The following is a 14238-nucleotide window of genomic DNA, read 5'->3' as shown; positions in this document are numbered from 1 at the left end:
TAATTTGAAAATAAGACATTTTCTCAAGTTGGTACAATAAAAAGTACTTGAATTTCAAATGCGAGGAACAGAAAATGATCAAATATGTTACTCTGAAAAATATTAGTATAAATAATGTATTGGTCTTACGAATTAATTTCCAGGCAGACTGCTGAGTTTGAATTCCTCATGTGTTTCACACTCTGGTTGCCAGGTGAGCTCGCTCATTCCACCCACACTGCCACTCAGCCAAGCAGGTACAGAACTGACTGATTAGGCACCGCCAAACATCACATCAATAGCTAAAATGCAGAGCAGATGTATATTTTTCAAACCTGCCTTTTGTGCATCTGGAAAATTTCTGTGATCTTTTACTTCAACTCATGAAACTTGGGACCAACACTTTACATGTTGTTTTTATATTTTTGTTCAGTATACTTTACTCACTTTTATTTTTTTTACCACTACATCACTGGGCTCAACCAACCCATACAGCGTAAGGTGTAAAAGATGCATCAGATTTTAATGGGTGAATCGGCCCTGAAGGGGGAAAGACAACGCTGCATCCTCAGCTTGCACCAGTTCTACATTAAAAAGCTTTTTCTTTACAGAGCTTTTTTGCCCCATTCAAAGGACGCCCTCGATATTCTGCTTTATCAAGCGGCAGCCGTGCTCCTGCCGTTCACGTGCCGTTTTCCTCACACAGCCCGCTCTACCTTCTCCTGACCGGTGACATTAAAGCTGCCAGTCGGAAGCATGACACTTTTTCGTAGCTATTAAGTAGTAGATTCCCAAATGCTCAATAAAAATACAATATAGTCATTAGGGTTGGAATTGCTTAGTAATGCGAATACGAAATGTGTGTTTACCGGTGGAGGCTCTTCAGAGGAGGAAGGGGAGGACCATCCTCAATGAATTTCATAATTTAAAATGGTAAAACATTTTAAAAGTTAACCTTTTTCAATAAAACTATACTAAATAGAATCATGTGACCAAATAATTTGAAAAAATACACTAATCAACATCTAAGTCATCGGCGCCTGGGGAACAGTGCCTAGCTCGGGTGCAGAATAATAGATTTTCACCTTGTCAGCTCGGGGATTCGATCCAGCAACCTTTCGGTTTCTAGTCCAATACTCTAACCACTAGGTTACCTGCTACCCCTTGACTTCGGTGAGAGAGAGTGAGCGAGACAGGTAGGAGAGAGAGAGCGAGCGAGAGGGAAGAGAGAGGAGCGGGAGGTAAGAGAGAGGAGCGGGAGGTAAGAGTGAGATAGGTAGGAGTGAGGGAGGGAGAAGTAGGTAGAGTGGGTTAGTTAGGAGAGAGGTAGGAGGTAGTTAGGAGAGAGGTAGGAGGTAGGTAGGAGAGGTCGAGGGAGGTAGAGATAGGAAGGAGAGAGGTAGGAGAATGAGCAAGATATAGGAAAGAGATTGAGTTAGAGGTTGGAGAGAGAGAGAGGTTGGAGAGAGAGAGAGGTTGGAGAGAGAGAGAGGTTGGAGAGAGAGAGAGAGGGAGAGAGAGAGGTAGGAGAGATAGAGAGAGAGAGCGGTAGAGGTAGGAGAGAGGTAGAGGTAGAAGGGGTAGAGGTAGAAGGGGTAGAGGTAGAAGGGGTAGAGGTAGAAGGGGTAGAGGTAGAAGGGGTAGAGGTAGTAGAGGTAGGAGAGGTAGAGGTAGGTAGAGAGGTAGGAGAGAGAGAGTTGGAGAGAGAGAGAGTTGGAGAGAGAGAGAGTTGGAGAGAGAGAGAGAGAGGTTGGAGAGAGAGAGAGAGGTTGGAGAGAGAGAGAGAGAGAGGTTGGAGAGAGAGAGAGAGGTTGGAGAGAGAGAGAGAGAGAGAGAGAAGGGTTGGAGAGAGAGAGAGAGGTTGGAGAGAGAGAGAGAGAGGTTGGAGAGAGAGAGAGAGAGGGGTTGGAGAGAGAGAGAGAGGTTGGAGAGAGAGAGAGAGGTTGGAGAGAGAGAGAGGTTGGAGAGAGAGAGAGAGGTTGGAGAGAGAGAGAGAGGTTGGAGAGAGAGAGAGAGAGGTTGGAGAGAGAGAGAGAGAGAGGTTGGAGAGAGAGAGAGAGAGAGAGGTTGGAGAGAGAGAGAGAGAGAGGTTGGAGAGAGAGAGAGAGGTTGGAGAGAGAGAGAGAGAGGTTGGAGAGAGAGAGAGAGAGAGGTTGGAGAGAGAGAGAGGTTGGAGAGAGAGAGAGGTTGGAGAGAGAGAGGTAGAGGTAGGAGAGAGAGAGGTTGGAGAGAGAGAGAGAGAGGTTGGAGAGAGAGAGAGAGAGGTTGGATAGAGAGAGAGAGAGAGGGGTTGGAGAGAGAGAGGTAGAGGTAGGAGAGAGAGAGAGGGGTAGGAGAGAGAGAGGTAGAGGTAGGAGAGAGGTGCGAGAGAGAGGTGCGAGAAATGCAGAGAGAGAGAAGGGGTAGAGGTAGGAGAGGTAGAGGTAGAAGGGGTAGAGGTAGGAGAGGTAGAGGTAGGAGAGCGAGCGAGAGAGGTAGGAGAGAGAGCGAGAGAGGTAGGAGAGAGAGCGAGAGAGGTAGGAGAGAGAGCGAGAGAGGTAGGAGAGAGGTAGTCAGGAGCGGTAGAGTTAGGAGCGGTAGAGACAGCGAGACAGGTAGGAGAGAGAGAGAGAGAGACAGGACAGAGAGAGCGAGACAGGAGAGAGAGAGAGAGAGAGAGAGCGAGACGAGAGAGAGAGAGAGAGCGAGACAAGAGAGAGAGAGAGAGAGAGAGCGAGACAGGAGAGAGAGAGAGCGAGAGAGAGAGCGAGAGAGAGAGCGAGACAGGAGAGAGAGAGAGAGCGAGACAGGAGAGAGAGAGAGAGCGAGACAGGAGAGAGAGCGAGACAGGAGAGAGCGAGACAGGAGAGAGCGAGACAGGAGAGAGAGAGAGAGAGAGAGAGAGAAAGCGAGACAGGAGAGAGAGAGAGAGCGAGACAGGAGAGAGAGCGAGACAGGAGAGAGAGCGAGACAGGAGAGAGAGAGAGAGAGAGCGAGACAGGAGAGAGAGAGAGCGAGACAGGAGAGAGAGAGAGAGCGAGACAGGAGAGAGAGAGAGAGCGAGACAGGAGAGAGAGAGAGAGCGAGACAGGAGAGAGAGAGAGAGAGAGAGAAAGAGCGAGACAGGAGAGAGAGAGAGAGAGCGAGACAGGAGAGAGAGAGAGAGAGAGAGCGAGACAGGAGAGAGAGAGTGAGAGAGAGAGCGAGACAGGAGAGAGAGAGAGAGAGAGCGAGACAGGAGAGAGAGAGAGAGAGAGCGAGACAGGGGAGAGAGAGAGAGAGAGAGAGAGCGAGACAGGAGAGAGAGAGAGAGAGAGCGAGACAGGAGAGAGAGAGAGAGTGAGACAGGAGAGAGCGAGAGAGAGAGAGTGAGACAGGAGAGAGAGAGAGAGAGAGAGAGAGAGAGAGAGCGAGACAGGAGAGAGAGAGAGAGCGAGACAGGAGAGAGAGAGAGAGAAAGAGCGAGACAGGAGAGAGAGAGATAGAGCAAGACAGGAGAGAGAGCGAGACAGGAGAGAGAGAGAGAGAGAGAGAGAGAGCGAGACAGGAGAGAGAGAGAGAGAGAGCGAGACAGGAGAGAGAGAGAGCGAGACAGGAGAGAGAGAGAGAGAGAGCGAGACAGGAGAGAGAGAGAGCGAGACAGGAGAGAGAGAGAGAGAGAGCGAGACAGGAGAGAGAGAGAGAGAGAGCGAGACAGGAGAGAGAGAGAGAGAGAGCGAGACAGGAGAGAGAGAGAGAGAGAGCGACACAGGAGAGAGAGAGAGAGCGAGACGAGAGAGAGAGAGAGAGAGAGAGAGCGAGACAGGAGAGAGAGAGAGCGAGAGAGAGAGCGAGACAGGAGCGAGAGAGAGAGCGAGACAGGAGAGAGAGAGAGAGCGAGACAGGAGAGAGAGCGAGACAGGAGAGAGCGAGACAGGAGAGAGAGAGAGAGAGAGAGAGAGAAAGCGAGACAGGAGAGAGAGAGAGAGCGAGACAGGAGAGAGAGCGAGACAGGAGAGAGAGCGAGACAGGAGAGAGAGAGAGAGAGCGAGACAGGAGAGAGAGAGAGAGCGAGACAGGAGAGAGAGAGAGAGCGAGACAGGAGAGAGAGAGAGAGCGAGACAGGAGAGAGAGAGAGAGCGAGACAGGAGAGAGAGAGAGAGAGAAAGAGCGAGACAGGAGAGAGAGAGAGAGAGCGAGACAGGAGAGAGAGAGAGAGAGCGAGACAGGAGAGAGAGAGTGAGAGAGAGAGCGAGACAGGAGAGAGAGAGAGAGAGGTTAGAGAGAGAGAGAGAGAGAGGTTGGAGAGAGAGAGAGAGAGAGAGGTTGGAGAGAGAGAGAGAGAGAGGTTGGAGAGAGAGAGAGAGGTTGGAGAGAGAGAGAGAGAGGTTGGAGAGAGAGAGAGGTTGGAGAGAGAGAGAGGTTGGAGAGAGAGAGGTAGAGGTAGGAGAGAGAGAGGTTGGAGAGAGAGAGAGAGAGGTTGGAGAGAGAGAGAGAGAGGTTGGATAGAGAGAGAGAGAGAGGGGTTGGAGAGAGAGAGGTAGAGGTAGGAGAGAGAGAGAGGGGTAGGAGAGAGAGAGGTAGAGGTAGGAGAGAGGTGCGAGAGAGAGGTGCGAGAAATGCAGAGAGAGAGAAGGGGTAGAGGTAGGAGAGGTAGAGGTAGAAGGGGTAGAGGTAGGAGAGGTAGAGGTAGGAGAGCGAGCGAGAGAGGTAGGAGAGAGAGCGAGAGAGGTAGGAGAGAGCGAGAGAGGTAGGAGAGAGAGCGAGAGAGGTAGGAGAGAGAGCGAGAGAGGTAGGAGAGAGGTAGTCAGGAGCGGTAGAGTTAGGAGCGGTAGAGACAGCGAGACAGGTAGGAGAGAGAGAGAGAGAGACAGGACAGAGAGAGCGAGACAGGAGAGAGAGAGAGAGAGAGAGCGAGACGAGAGAGAGAGAGAGAGCGAGACAAGAGAGAGAGAGAGAGAGAGAGCGAGACAGGAGAGAGAGAGAGCGAGAGAGAGAGCGAGACAGGAGAGAGAGAGAGAGCGAGACAGGAGAGAGAGCGAGACAGGAGAGAGCGAGACAGGAGAGAGCGAGACAGGAGAGAGAGAGAGAGAGAGAGAGAGAAAGCGAGACAGGAGAGAGAGAGAGAGCGAGACAGGAGAGAGAGCGAGACAGGAGAGAGAGCGAGACAGGAGAGAGAGAGAGAGAGAGCGAGACAGGAGAGAGAGAGAGCGAGACAGGAGAGAGAGAGAGAGCGAGACAGGAGAGAGAGAGAGAGCGAGACAGGAGAGAGAGAGAGAGCGAGACAGGAGAGAGAGAGAGAGAGAGAGAAAGAGCGAGACAGGAGAGAGAGAGAGAGAGCGAGACAGGAGAGAGAGAGAGAGAGCGAGACAGGAGAGAGAGAGTGAGAGAGAGAGCGAGACAGGAGAGAGAGAGAGAGAGAGCGAGACAGGAGAGAGAGAGAGAGAGAGCGAGACAGGGGAGAGAGAGAGAGAGAGAGAGAGCGAGACAGGAGAGAGAGAGAGAGAGAGCGAGACAGGAGAGAGAGAGAGAGTGAGACAGGAGAGAGTGAGAGAGAGAGAGTGAGACAGGAGAGAGAGAGAGAGAGAGAGAGAGAGAGAGCGAGACAGGAGAGAGAGAGAGAGCGAGACAGGAGAGAGAGAGAGAGAAAGAGCGAGACAGGAGAGAGAGAGATAGAGCAAGACAGGAGAGAGAGCGAGACAGGAGAGAGAGAGAGAGAGAGAGAGAGAGCGAGACAGGAGAGAGAGAGAGAGAGAGCGAGACAGGAGAGAGAGAGAGCGAGACAGGAGAGAGAGAGAGAGAGAGCGAGACAGGAGAGAGAGAGAGCGAGACAGGAGAGAGAGAGAGAGAGAGCGAGACAGGAGAGAGAGAGAGAGAGAGCGAGACAGGAGAGAGAGAGAGAGAGAGCGACACAGAGAGAGAGAGAGAGCGAGACGAGAGAGAGAGAGAGAGCGAGACAAGAGAGAGAGAGAGAGAGAGAGCGAGACAGGAGAGAGAGAGAGCGAGAGAGAGAGCGAGACAGGAGAGAGAGAGAGAGCGAGACAGGAGAGAGAGCGAGACAGGAGAGAGCGAGACAGGAGAGAGCGAGACAGGAGAGAGAGAGAGAGAGAGAGAGAGAAAGCGAGACAGGAGAGAGAGAGAGAGCGAGACAGGAGAGAGAGCGAGACAGGAGAGAGAGCGAGACAGGAGAGAGAGAGAGAGAGCGAGACAGGAGAGAGAGAGAGAGCGAGACAGGAGAGAGAGAGAGAGCGAGACAGGAGAGAGAGAGAGAGCGAGACAGGAGAGAGAGAGAGAGCGAGACAGGAGAGAGAGAGAGAGCGAGACAGGAGAGAGAGAGAGAGAGAAAGAGCGAGACAGGAGAGAGAGAGAGAGAGCGAGACAGGAGAGAGAGAGAGAGAGCGAGACAGGAGAGAGAGAGTGAGAGAGAGAGCGAGACAGGAGAGAGAGAGAGAGAGAGAGAGCGAGACAGGAGAGAGACAGGAGAGAGAGAGAGAGAGAGAGAGAGCGAGACAGGAGAGAGAGAGAGAGAGAGCGAGACAGGAGAGAGAGAGAGAGTGAGACAGGAGAGAGCGAGAGAGAGAGAGTGAGACAGGAGAGAGAGAGAGAGAGAGAGAGAGAGAGAGAGAGAGCGAGACAGGAGAGAGAGAGAGAGAGAGCGAGACAGGAGAGAAAGAGCGAGACAGGAGAGAGAGAGATAGAGCAAGACAGGAGAGAGAGCAAGACAGGAGAGAGAGCGAGACAGGAGAGAGAGAGAGAGAGAGCGAGACAGGAGAGAGAGAGAGAGAGAGCGAGACAGGAGAGAGAGAGAGAGAGAGCGAGACAGGAGAGAGAGAGAGAGAGAGCGAGACAGGAGAGAGAGAGAGAGAGCGAGACAGGAGAGAGAGAGAGAGAGAGCGAGACAGGAGAGAGAGAGTGAGAGAGCGAGACAGGAGAGAGAGAGTGAGACAGGAGAGAGAGAGAGCGAGGGAGGAGAGAGAGAGAGCGAGGGAGGAGAGAGAGAGAGCGAGGGAGGAAGGAGAGAGAGAGAGCGAGGGAGGAAGGAGAGAGAGAGAGCGAGGCAGGAAGGAAGGAGAGAGCGAGGGAGGTAGGAGAGAGCGAGGGAGGTAGGAGAGAGGGAGAGAGGTAGGAGAGAGGGAGAGAGGTAGGATAGAGGGAGAGAGGTAGGAGAGAGAGAGGGAGGTAGGAGAGAGAAAGAGGGAGGTAGGAGAGAGGGCGAGAGTGGTAGGAGAGAGAGCGAGAGAGAGAGAGAGAGACAGGACAGAGAGAGCGAGACAGGAGAGAGAGAGAGAGAGCGAGACGAGAGAGAGAGAGAGAGTGAGACAGGAGAGAGAGAGAGAGAGAGAGAGAGAGCGAGACAGGAGAGAGAGAGAGAGAGCGAGACAGGCGAGAGAGAGAGAGAGCGAGACAGGAGAGAGAGAGAGAGAGAGCGAGACAGGAGAGAGAGAGAGAGAGCGAGACAGGAGAGAGAGAGAGAGAGAACGAGACAGGAGAGAGAGAGTGAGACAGGAGAGAGAGAGAGAGAGAGCGAGACAGGAGAGAGAGAGAGAGAGAGAGAGAGCGGGACAGGAGAGAGAGAGAGAGAGAGAGAGCGAGACAGGGGAGAGAGAGAGGGAGGAGAGAGAGAGCGAGGGAGGAAGGAGAGAGAGAGAGCGAGGGAGGAAGGAGAGAGAGAGCGAGGGAGGAAGGAGAGAGAGAGAGCGAGGGAGAGAGGTAGGAGAGAGAGAGGGAGGTAGGAGAGAGAGAGGGAGGTAGGAGAGAGAGAGGGAGGTAGGAGAGAGAGAGGGAGGTAGGAGAGAGAGAGGGAGGTAGGAGAGAGAGAGGGAGGTAGGAGAGAGAGAGGGAGGTAGGAGAGAGAGAGGGAGGTAGGAGAGAGAGAGGGAGGTAGGAGAGAGAGGGAGGTAGGAGAGAGAGGGAGGTAGGAGAGAGAGGGAGGTAGGAGAGAGAGGGAGGTAGGAGAGAGAGGGAGGTAGGAGAGAGAGAGGGAGGTAGGAGAGAGAGGGAGGTATGAGAGAGAGGGAGGTAGGAGAGAGAGAGGGAGGTAGGAGAGAGAGAGAGAGGTAGAGGTAGGAGAGAGAGCGAGAGCGGTAGGAGAGAGAGCGAGAGAGGTAGGAGAGAGAGCGAGAGAGGTAGGAGAGAGCGAGAGAGGTAGGAGAGAGAGAGAGAGGTAGGAGAGAGAGAGGGAGGTAGGAGAGAGAGGGAGGTAGGAGAGAGAGAGAGGTTGGAGAGAGAGAGAGAGGTTGGAGAGAGAGAGAGAGAGAGGTAGGAGAGAGAGGTAGGAGAGAGAGCGAGAGAGGTAGGAGAAAGAGAGAGAGAGGTAGGAGAGAGAGCGAGAGAGGTAGGAGAGAGGTAGAGTTAGGAGCGGGAGGTAAGAGAGAGGAGAGGGAGGTAGGAGTGAGGGAGAGAGAGGTAGGAGAGAGAGCGAGAGAGGTAGGAGAGAGGTAGAGTTAGGAGCGGGAGGTAAGAGAGAGGGGAGGGAGGTAGGAATGAGGGAGGTAGGAGTGAGGGAGGGAGAGGTAGGTAGAGAGAGGTAGGAGAGAGAGCGAGAGAGGTAGGAGAGAGAGCGAGAGACGTAGGAGAGAGAGCGAGAGAGAGGTTGGAGAGAGCGAGAGAGAGGTTGGAGAGAGCGAGAGAGAGGTTGGAGAGAGCGAGAGAGAGGTTGGAGAGAGCGAGAGAGAGGTTGGAGAGAGCGAGAGAGGTTGGAGAGAGCGAGAGAGGTTGGAGAGAGAGGGAGGGAGGAAGGGAGAGAGAGAGGTAGGAGAGAGGTAGGAGAGAGAGCGAGAGAGGTAGGAGAGAGAGCGAGAGAGGTAGGAGAGAGAGCGAGAGAGGTAGGAGAGAGAGCGAGAGAGGTAGAAGAGAGAGCGAGAGAGGTAGGAGAGAGAGAGAGCGAGGTAGGAGAGAGAGAGAGCGAGGTAGGAGAGAGAGAGAGCGAGGTAGGAGAGAGAGCGAGGTAGGATAGAGAGAGAGCAAGGTAGGACAGAGAGAGAGCGAGAGAGGAAGGAGAGAGAGCGAGAGAGGAAGGAGAGAGGTAGGAGAGAGGAAGGAGAGAGGTAGGGGAGAGGGAGAGGTAGGAGAGAGAGAGCGAGAGAGAGTTAGGAGCGAGAGAGAGGTAGGAGAGGTCGAGGTAGGAGACGTCGCGGTAGTAGAGGGATAGGTAGAGGTAGGAGAGAGAGAGGTAGGAGAGAGAGAGAGGTAGAGGTAGGAGAGAGAGAGGTATGTTAGTGTTTAAATACTGGAGAGTTGAGACCAAATCACGGACGCTGGACAGAGTGGATTTCAGTTGTAACAAAAGACAGTTTTAATGAGTCAAAGATATCTTGTCCCGCAGTTTTACGTGCACGGATCTAGTTCATATAACTCGGCAAGGAGTCAGGTGAAAAAAGAGGAGAGGGAGGTAGGAGTGAGGGAGGTAGGAGTGAGGGAGAGAGAGGTAGGAGAGAGAGCGAGAGAGGTAGGAGAGAGGTAGAGTTAGGAGCGGGAGGTAAGAGAGAGGAGAGGGAGGTAGGAATGAGGGAGGTAGGAGTGAGGGAGGGAGAGGTAGGTAGAGAGAGGTAGGAGAGAGAGCGAGAGAGGTAGGAGAGAGAGCGAGAGAGGTAGGAGAGAGAGCGAGAGAGGTTGGAGAGAGCGAGAGAGAGGTTGGAGAGAGCGAGAGAGAGGTTGGAGAGAGCGAGAGAGAGGTTGGAGAGAGCGAGAGAGGTTGGAGAGAGCGAGAGAGGTTGGAGAGAGAGGGAGGGAGGAAGGGAGAGAGGTAGGAGAGAGAGCGAGAGAGGTAGGAGAGAGAGCGAGAGAGGTAGGAGAGAGAGCGAGAGAGGTAGGAGAGAGAGCGAGAGAGGTAGAAGAGAGAGCGAGGTAGGAGAGAGAGCGAGGTAGGATAGAGAGAGAGCAAGGTAGGACAGAGAGAGAGCGAGAGAGGAAGGAGAGAGAGCAAGAGAGAGTTTAGGAGCGAGAGAGAGGTAGGAGAGGTCGAGGTAGGAGACGTCGCGGTAGTAGAGGGATAGGTAGAGGTAGGAGAGAGAGAGGTAGAGGTAGGAGAGAGAGAGGTAGAGGTAGGAGAGAGAGAGGTATGTTAGTGTTTAAATACTGTAGAGTTGAGACCAAATCACGGACGCTGGACAGAGTGGATTTCAGTTGTAACAAAAGACAGTTTTAATGAGTCAAAGATATCTTGTCCCGCAGTTTTACGTGCACGGATCTAGTTCATATAACTCGGCAAGGAGTCAGGTGAAAAATAGACCTTATACAAAGGTTACATTCATTTTTATACATAGAATAAAGTAGGTGGAGTCTTGTCGTTTCGGTCTTCTGACTGGTCGGAGGGTTGGAGGCGGGCCTTGCTCTAGCCAGAGCGGGCGCCATTGGTGCACAGCAAAAGTCCTTTGCTCTTGGGACCGGCCAGTAGAGGGGGATGAGATGTGTGTTTATACAAGGAGATATTTGTGTGTCTGGAAATCTGATACCGGAGAGCAGAGGGGGTCGTGAAAGAAGAGAACAGAGGGGGTCAGTCTTATGGCTGGGTGTATGTGTTCTTGCGATGGAATGTCTTTGTTTATATGAGCTATGTGTATGAATATTTATATAACAAATCCCCCTCTTCACATCTATTAGACGTGAAAACTATAGAGCAATGGTGGTGGTTGCATTCGTGGGTGGTGCTTCTAACCTTGTCTGGTGGGTCTGTAGGTGTAGTGCTACGTTTGGGACGGGAGTGATTGGAGGGAGTGATATCAGGAACGGAGTTAGGGACATGTGTAGGGGTTGGTGTACGTGTTGTGGCAGGGTGAAATAGTTGTTCAATTAACCATGTGAAAGTGCCCAGGGACACCCCAGATATCAGTAAGAATATCACAAATAAAGGGCCAGATATCCCCAGCCTCACCCAGGGAGGGAGAAATGTCCCTCTAACTGGGCGAGGCTCCTTATTCAGGGGAGGCGGAGTTTGATGCCGCATCACCTGAGGAAGGAGTGTCTTCATTTGGAATCGAATTTAGGCCGCTCAAATCAGCTCTGACTTCAGTCAGTGTTCTGGAAGGAGTTGGGGCTAGGGTGCAATGTGTCAGGTGGTGCCAAGGTGCGCCTGATTTACCTTTGACCTGGACTGAGTGTGAAGTAACCTCCTTCACTTCGTACGGTCCAGTCCACCTGGGTTCCAGCCACTTTCTCTTGTGGACTTTAACCCTCACCCAGTCACCAACTTTTACCTTCAGTAGTGGCGTGTCCCCCGGCAGCTCCCCCTCCTGGACCTTGTGAACCTGGGTAGAGAGTGCTGCAGAGAGAACCGTCAGTTTTTTCACATAATTAGACATTACAATTTGTTGTACATCAAGAGCGGGCATATGACCTCCCTCCCTTGGTGAACCAGGCATGACTCTTCCAGTCATTATCTCATGAGGCACATACTTTAGCTATCTTAGCTTTTGCTTTTAGTTTGACGTTCCACCAGATTTTGGGATTGGGGCCTGTACACAGATCCAAATCTGTGGGTTATGCCAAATCTTTCTTCCACCTGTCTCAGGTGTTAGTTACTGAAATGTGAGCCATTTGTCAAATTTGATTTGTCTTGGGATGCCATACCTGGGTATTAGTTTGGTTTGTAGCCACTTAAAGACTGACCTAGCATCCTCCCCTTTTGTTGGTATTGCCTCTACCCATTTGGAGAACCTATCTACTATAACTAGGAGATAGCGTTTGCCTTTAGATAAATTGTCGGGGCCCATGTCGGTGTAGTCTATACTAATGTCCTGAAAACATGCATTAGGTACTAAGTATGAGCCCATTGGTGTTCGATATGGTTTCTTTGGGTTGTGTCTGTCACAAACATTGCATTCGTCACAAAATAAATCATCGTCATAAAATAAGTCAGTCATATTTTTTATGTGAGGGTGCCACCAGATGTGCGAGGCCTTTTGGAGGGTCTTTAGTTTGCCTTCGTGTGTGGGGCCATGTGCTTCTCATAAAAGTTCTGGGTCCATCAGTGTGGACTGCTTCATGGGCATAGGCTGAGTCTGTATAGATATTCACAGTCTTTCCTTTTCCTCTGATGAGGGCCTGCGTCAATCCGATGATTTCAGCTAATTGGGCCGATGCTGGTTGAGGGATGATGGCTGATTGAAGGGTGACATCACGAGGTGAGCTGTTTTTTCAATAGCTTTTGCTACTGCAGCAACGTATCTGGAGCATGTTGTCTGTCCTACCTCAATGTGGTCAAGTTTGGAAGAGTAGGACATCAAGACCCTTCTCTCCCCCTCTTGTTTCTGGAATAGGACGGATGAGGTGAATCCTTCCCTTTCAGAAACATCCAAATGGAACTTGTTCTTGTAGTCAGGTGCAGTCAGAGCTGCTGCCGCTGATAGATCTGTTTTCAGGAGTGCTATGGCTGTTGATGCTTCAGCCGTCCAGGCCAGGGGTGCATGGAGGTTCCTTGATCGTAGGATGACCGGTGCTGCCACCCCCTCTGGGCCACACACAATGGTACAACAGCTGATAGGTGGGGTCAGGTGCATCATGTCTTCGTCCCAGTCTGCAGTGTAGAGGCAGTCATCAGTTTCTGTTGCATTGAGTGTGCAATGGATCTCAGCTTGGGGAGTCTCATATGGGTGCAGAGTGTAGATTTGAGCTTTCAGTTGGTTGAACTTAAACTGGATGTGAGGGGTGGCAGGCCCTGTGGGTAGGCATTTTAGCCAGTACACTTCTTGGGTTTCAGACAGTGTGGGCATCGGCAGGAGTGGCATCCTCATCATTCTTACTGGGCGATCAGGTGTTGAAGTGGGAGGGTTGGTTGTAATCTTGCTGCTCCTGCTGCATGTGTCTAGGAGAGGGTCCTCTTCCTCTTCCTTGTGCCCCTCCACGTCCTCTTTCTCTCCATTGCTGTTGCTGCGGGTAGAGTGGTTTCGTGCAATAATCGTGCATAGTGACCGGGAATTCTGCAGTTATACCACTGGTAGTTTCCCCCTCTGTATGGTCCAGTGTAGGGGCCTCGTTGAGCCCGTTGCTGTTGCAGGATATACCGCTGTGGGGGAGGGTAATGGGGTGGTGGGGCTGCCTGCTGTTGGATCATCTGAGAGACAGTCTGTGCTACGATCTGAGTGTTATCTGGCTGCTCCCCTTGGTCTTGAGTTTCTACTGCAATCATTTGTTTGGGCGTGGTGGCTGCAGACATTTTATCTAAGTCGTCTGATAATGTGTATAATGCGTTTATCTAAGTTTTAGTCAGTCCTTTGTGTGGTGTTTATTTCTATCTTTGTATACCCAGCCCGTACTGTGGTGTTAGCTCAGACTCCTCGCATGCGCCCCCACCCTCGCACAGATCAGTAATGTGGTTGCAGTTACGTGTGTGCCTCTCCGGCATGTAATTCGAATCTGTTCAGCGATTTGTTTAGGTAATTTTCTAGAAATGATTCGGCGATTTCCTTTTGGAACAATATATCAGTGAATATATGCGGTTCTATAACAATTTTCAGAGTAATTCTAGCTCTGTAGGAAAGATAGATAGAATTTCTAGAAAACTAAGAGTTGTTCAGTGAATTATTTAAATACTTTCTGTAAATAATTCAGTAACTTCCTTAATGAACTTATATCAGTAAATTTGAGCGATTCTATAGCAATTGTCAGAATAATTCTATCTCTTTAGAAAATATGGATAGAATAAAAAAAACAAAAATCAGTGTGTAGCTTTTAGCATCTGTCAAACAAAGTCTGTACTAAGCTCGGCGGCTTATTTAAATACTTTCTAGAAACAATTCAGTAAGTTCCTTTATGAACTTATATCAGTAAATTCCAGCGATTCTATAGCAATTGTCAGAATAATTTTAAACTTTAGGCAATATCAACAGGAATGAAAAAAGCGAAAATCAGTGTTTTAGCCCGGCTGCTGTCAATCAAAGTTGCACGGCCATTCGACTACTAAGGTAGCTTTGTCTATCAGCACGTGCGCATAATAGCCCAGTTACGTATCCCAACCTAGCGGTTTACTCCGCGACAAACGTTTCTTTCAATTTAATTTCCCCGGTCTTAAAATCATGGAACGTCAACTCTGGTTCATATGTTTTGTTTGATGTGCAATAGCCACCTCATTCCCGATCTCTGTCTTGTGGAACGCCAAACTTACATATCCTGTATCTACTCGACTACACCTCTTACATAACCTATTAAATAATACACAGCTTTTTTAATAGGGCATTTTTCATGCAGATTCATTCGATCCAACCACACCTCCACAAGACCTATTCAATATTATATGTATCAATAGGAGATTTTACTTGCAGATTCGGTTCATCTATCATTCAACTATAACCACACCTCCACAAG

The sequence above is a fragment of the Oncorhynchus mykiss genome, chromosome 23, assembly GCF_057628025.1.
Source record: "Oncorhynchus mykiss isolate SJ-2025 chromosome 23, ASM5762802v1, whole genome shotgun sequence".
Classification (NCBI taxonomy): Eukaryota; Metazoa; Chordata; class Actinopteri; order Salmoniformes; family Salmonidae; genus Oncorhynchus; species Oncorhynchus mykiss.
The sequence above is the reverse complement of the archived record's forward strand: the minus strand, read 5'-3'. Positions refer to the sequence as shown.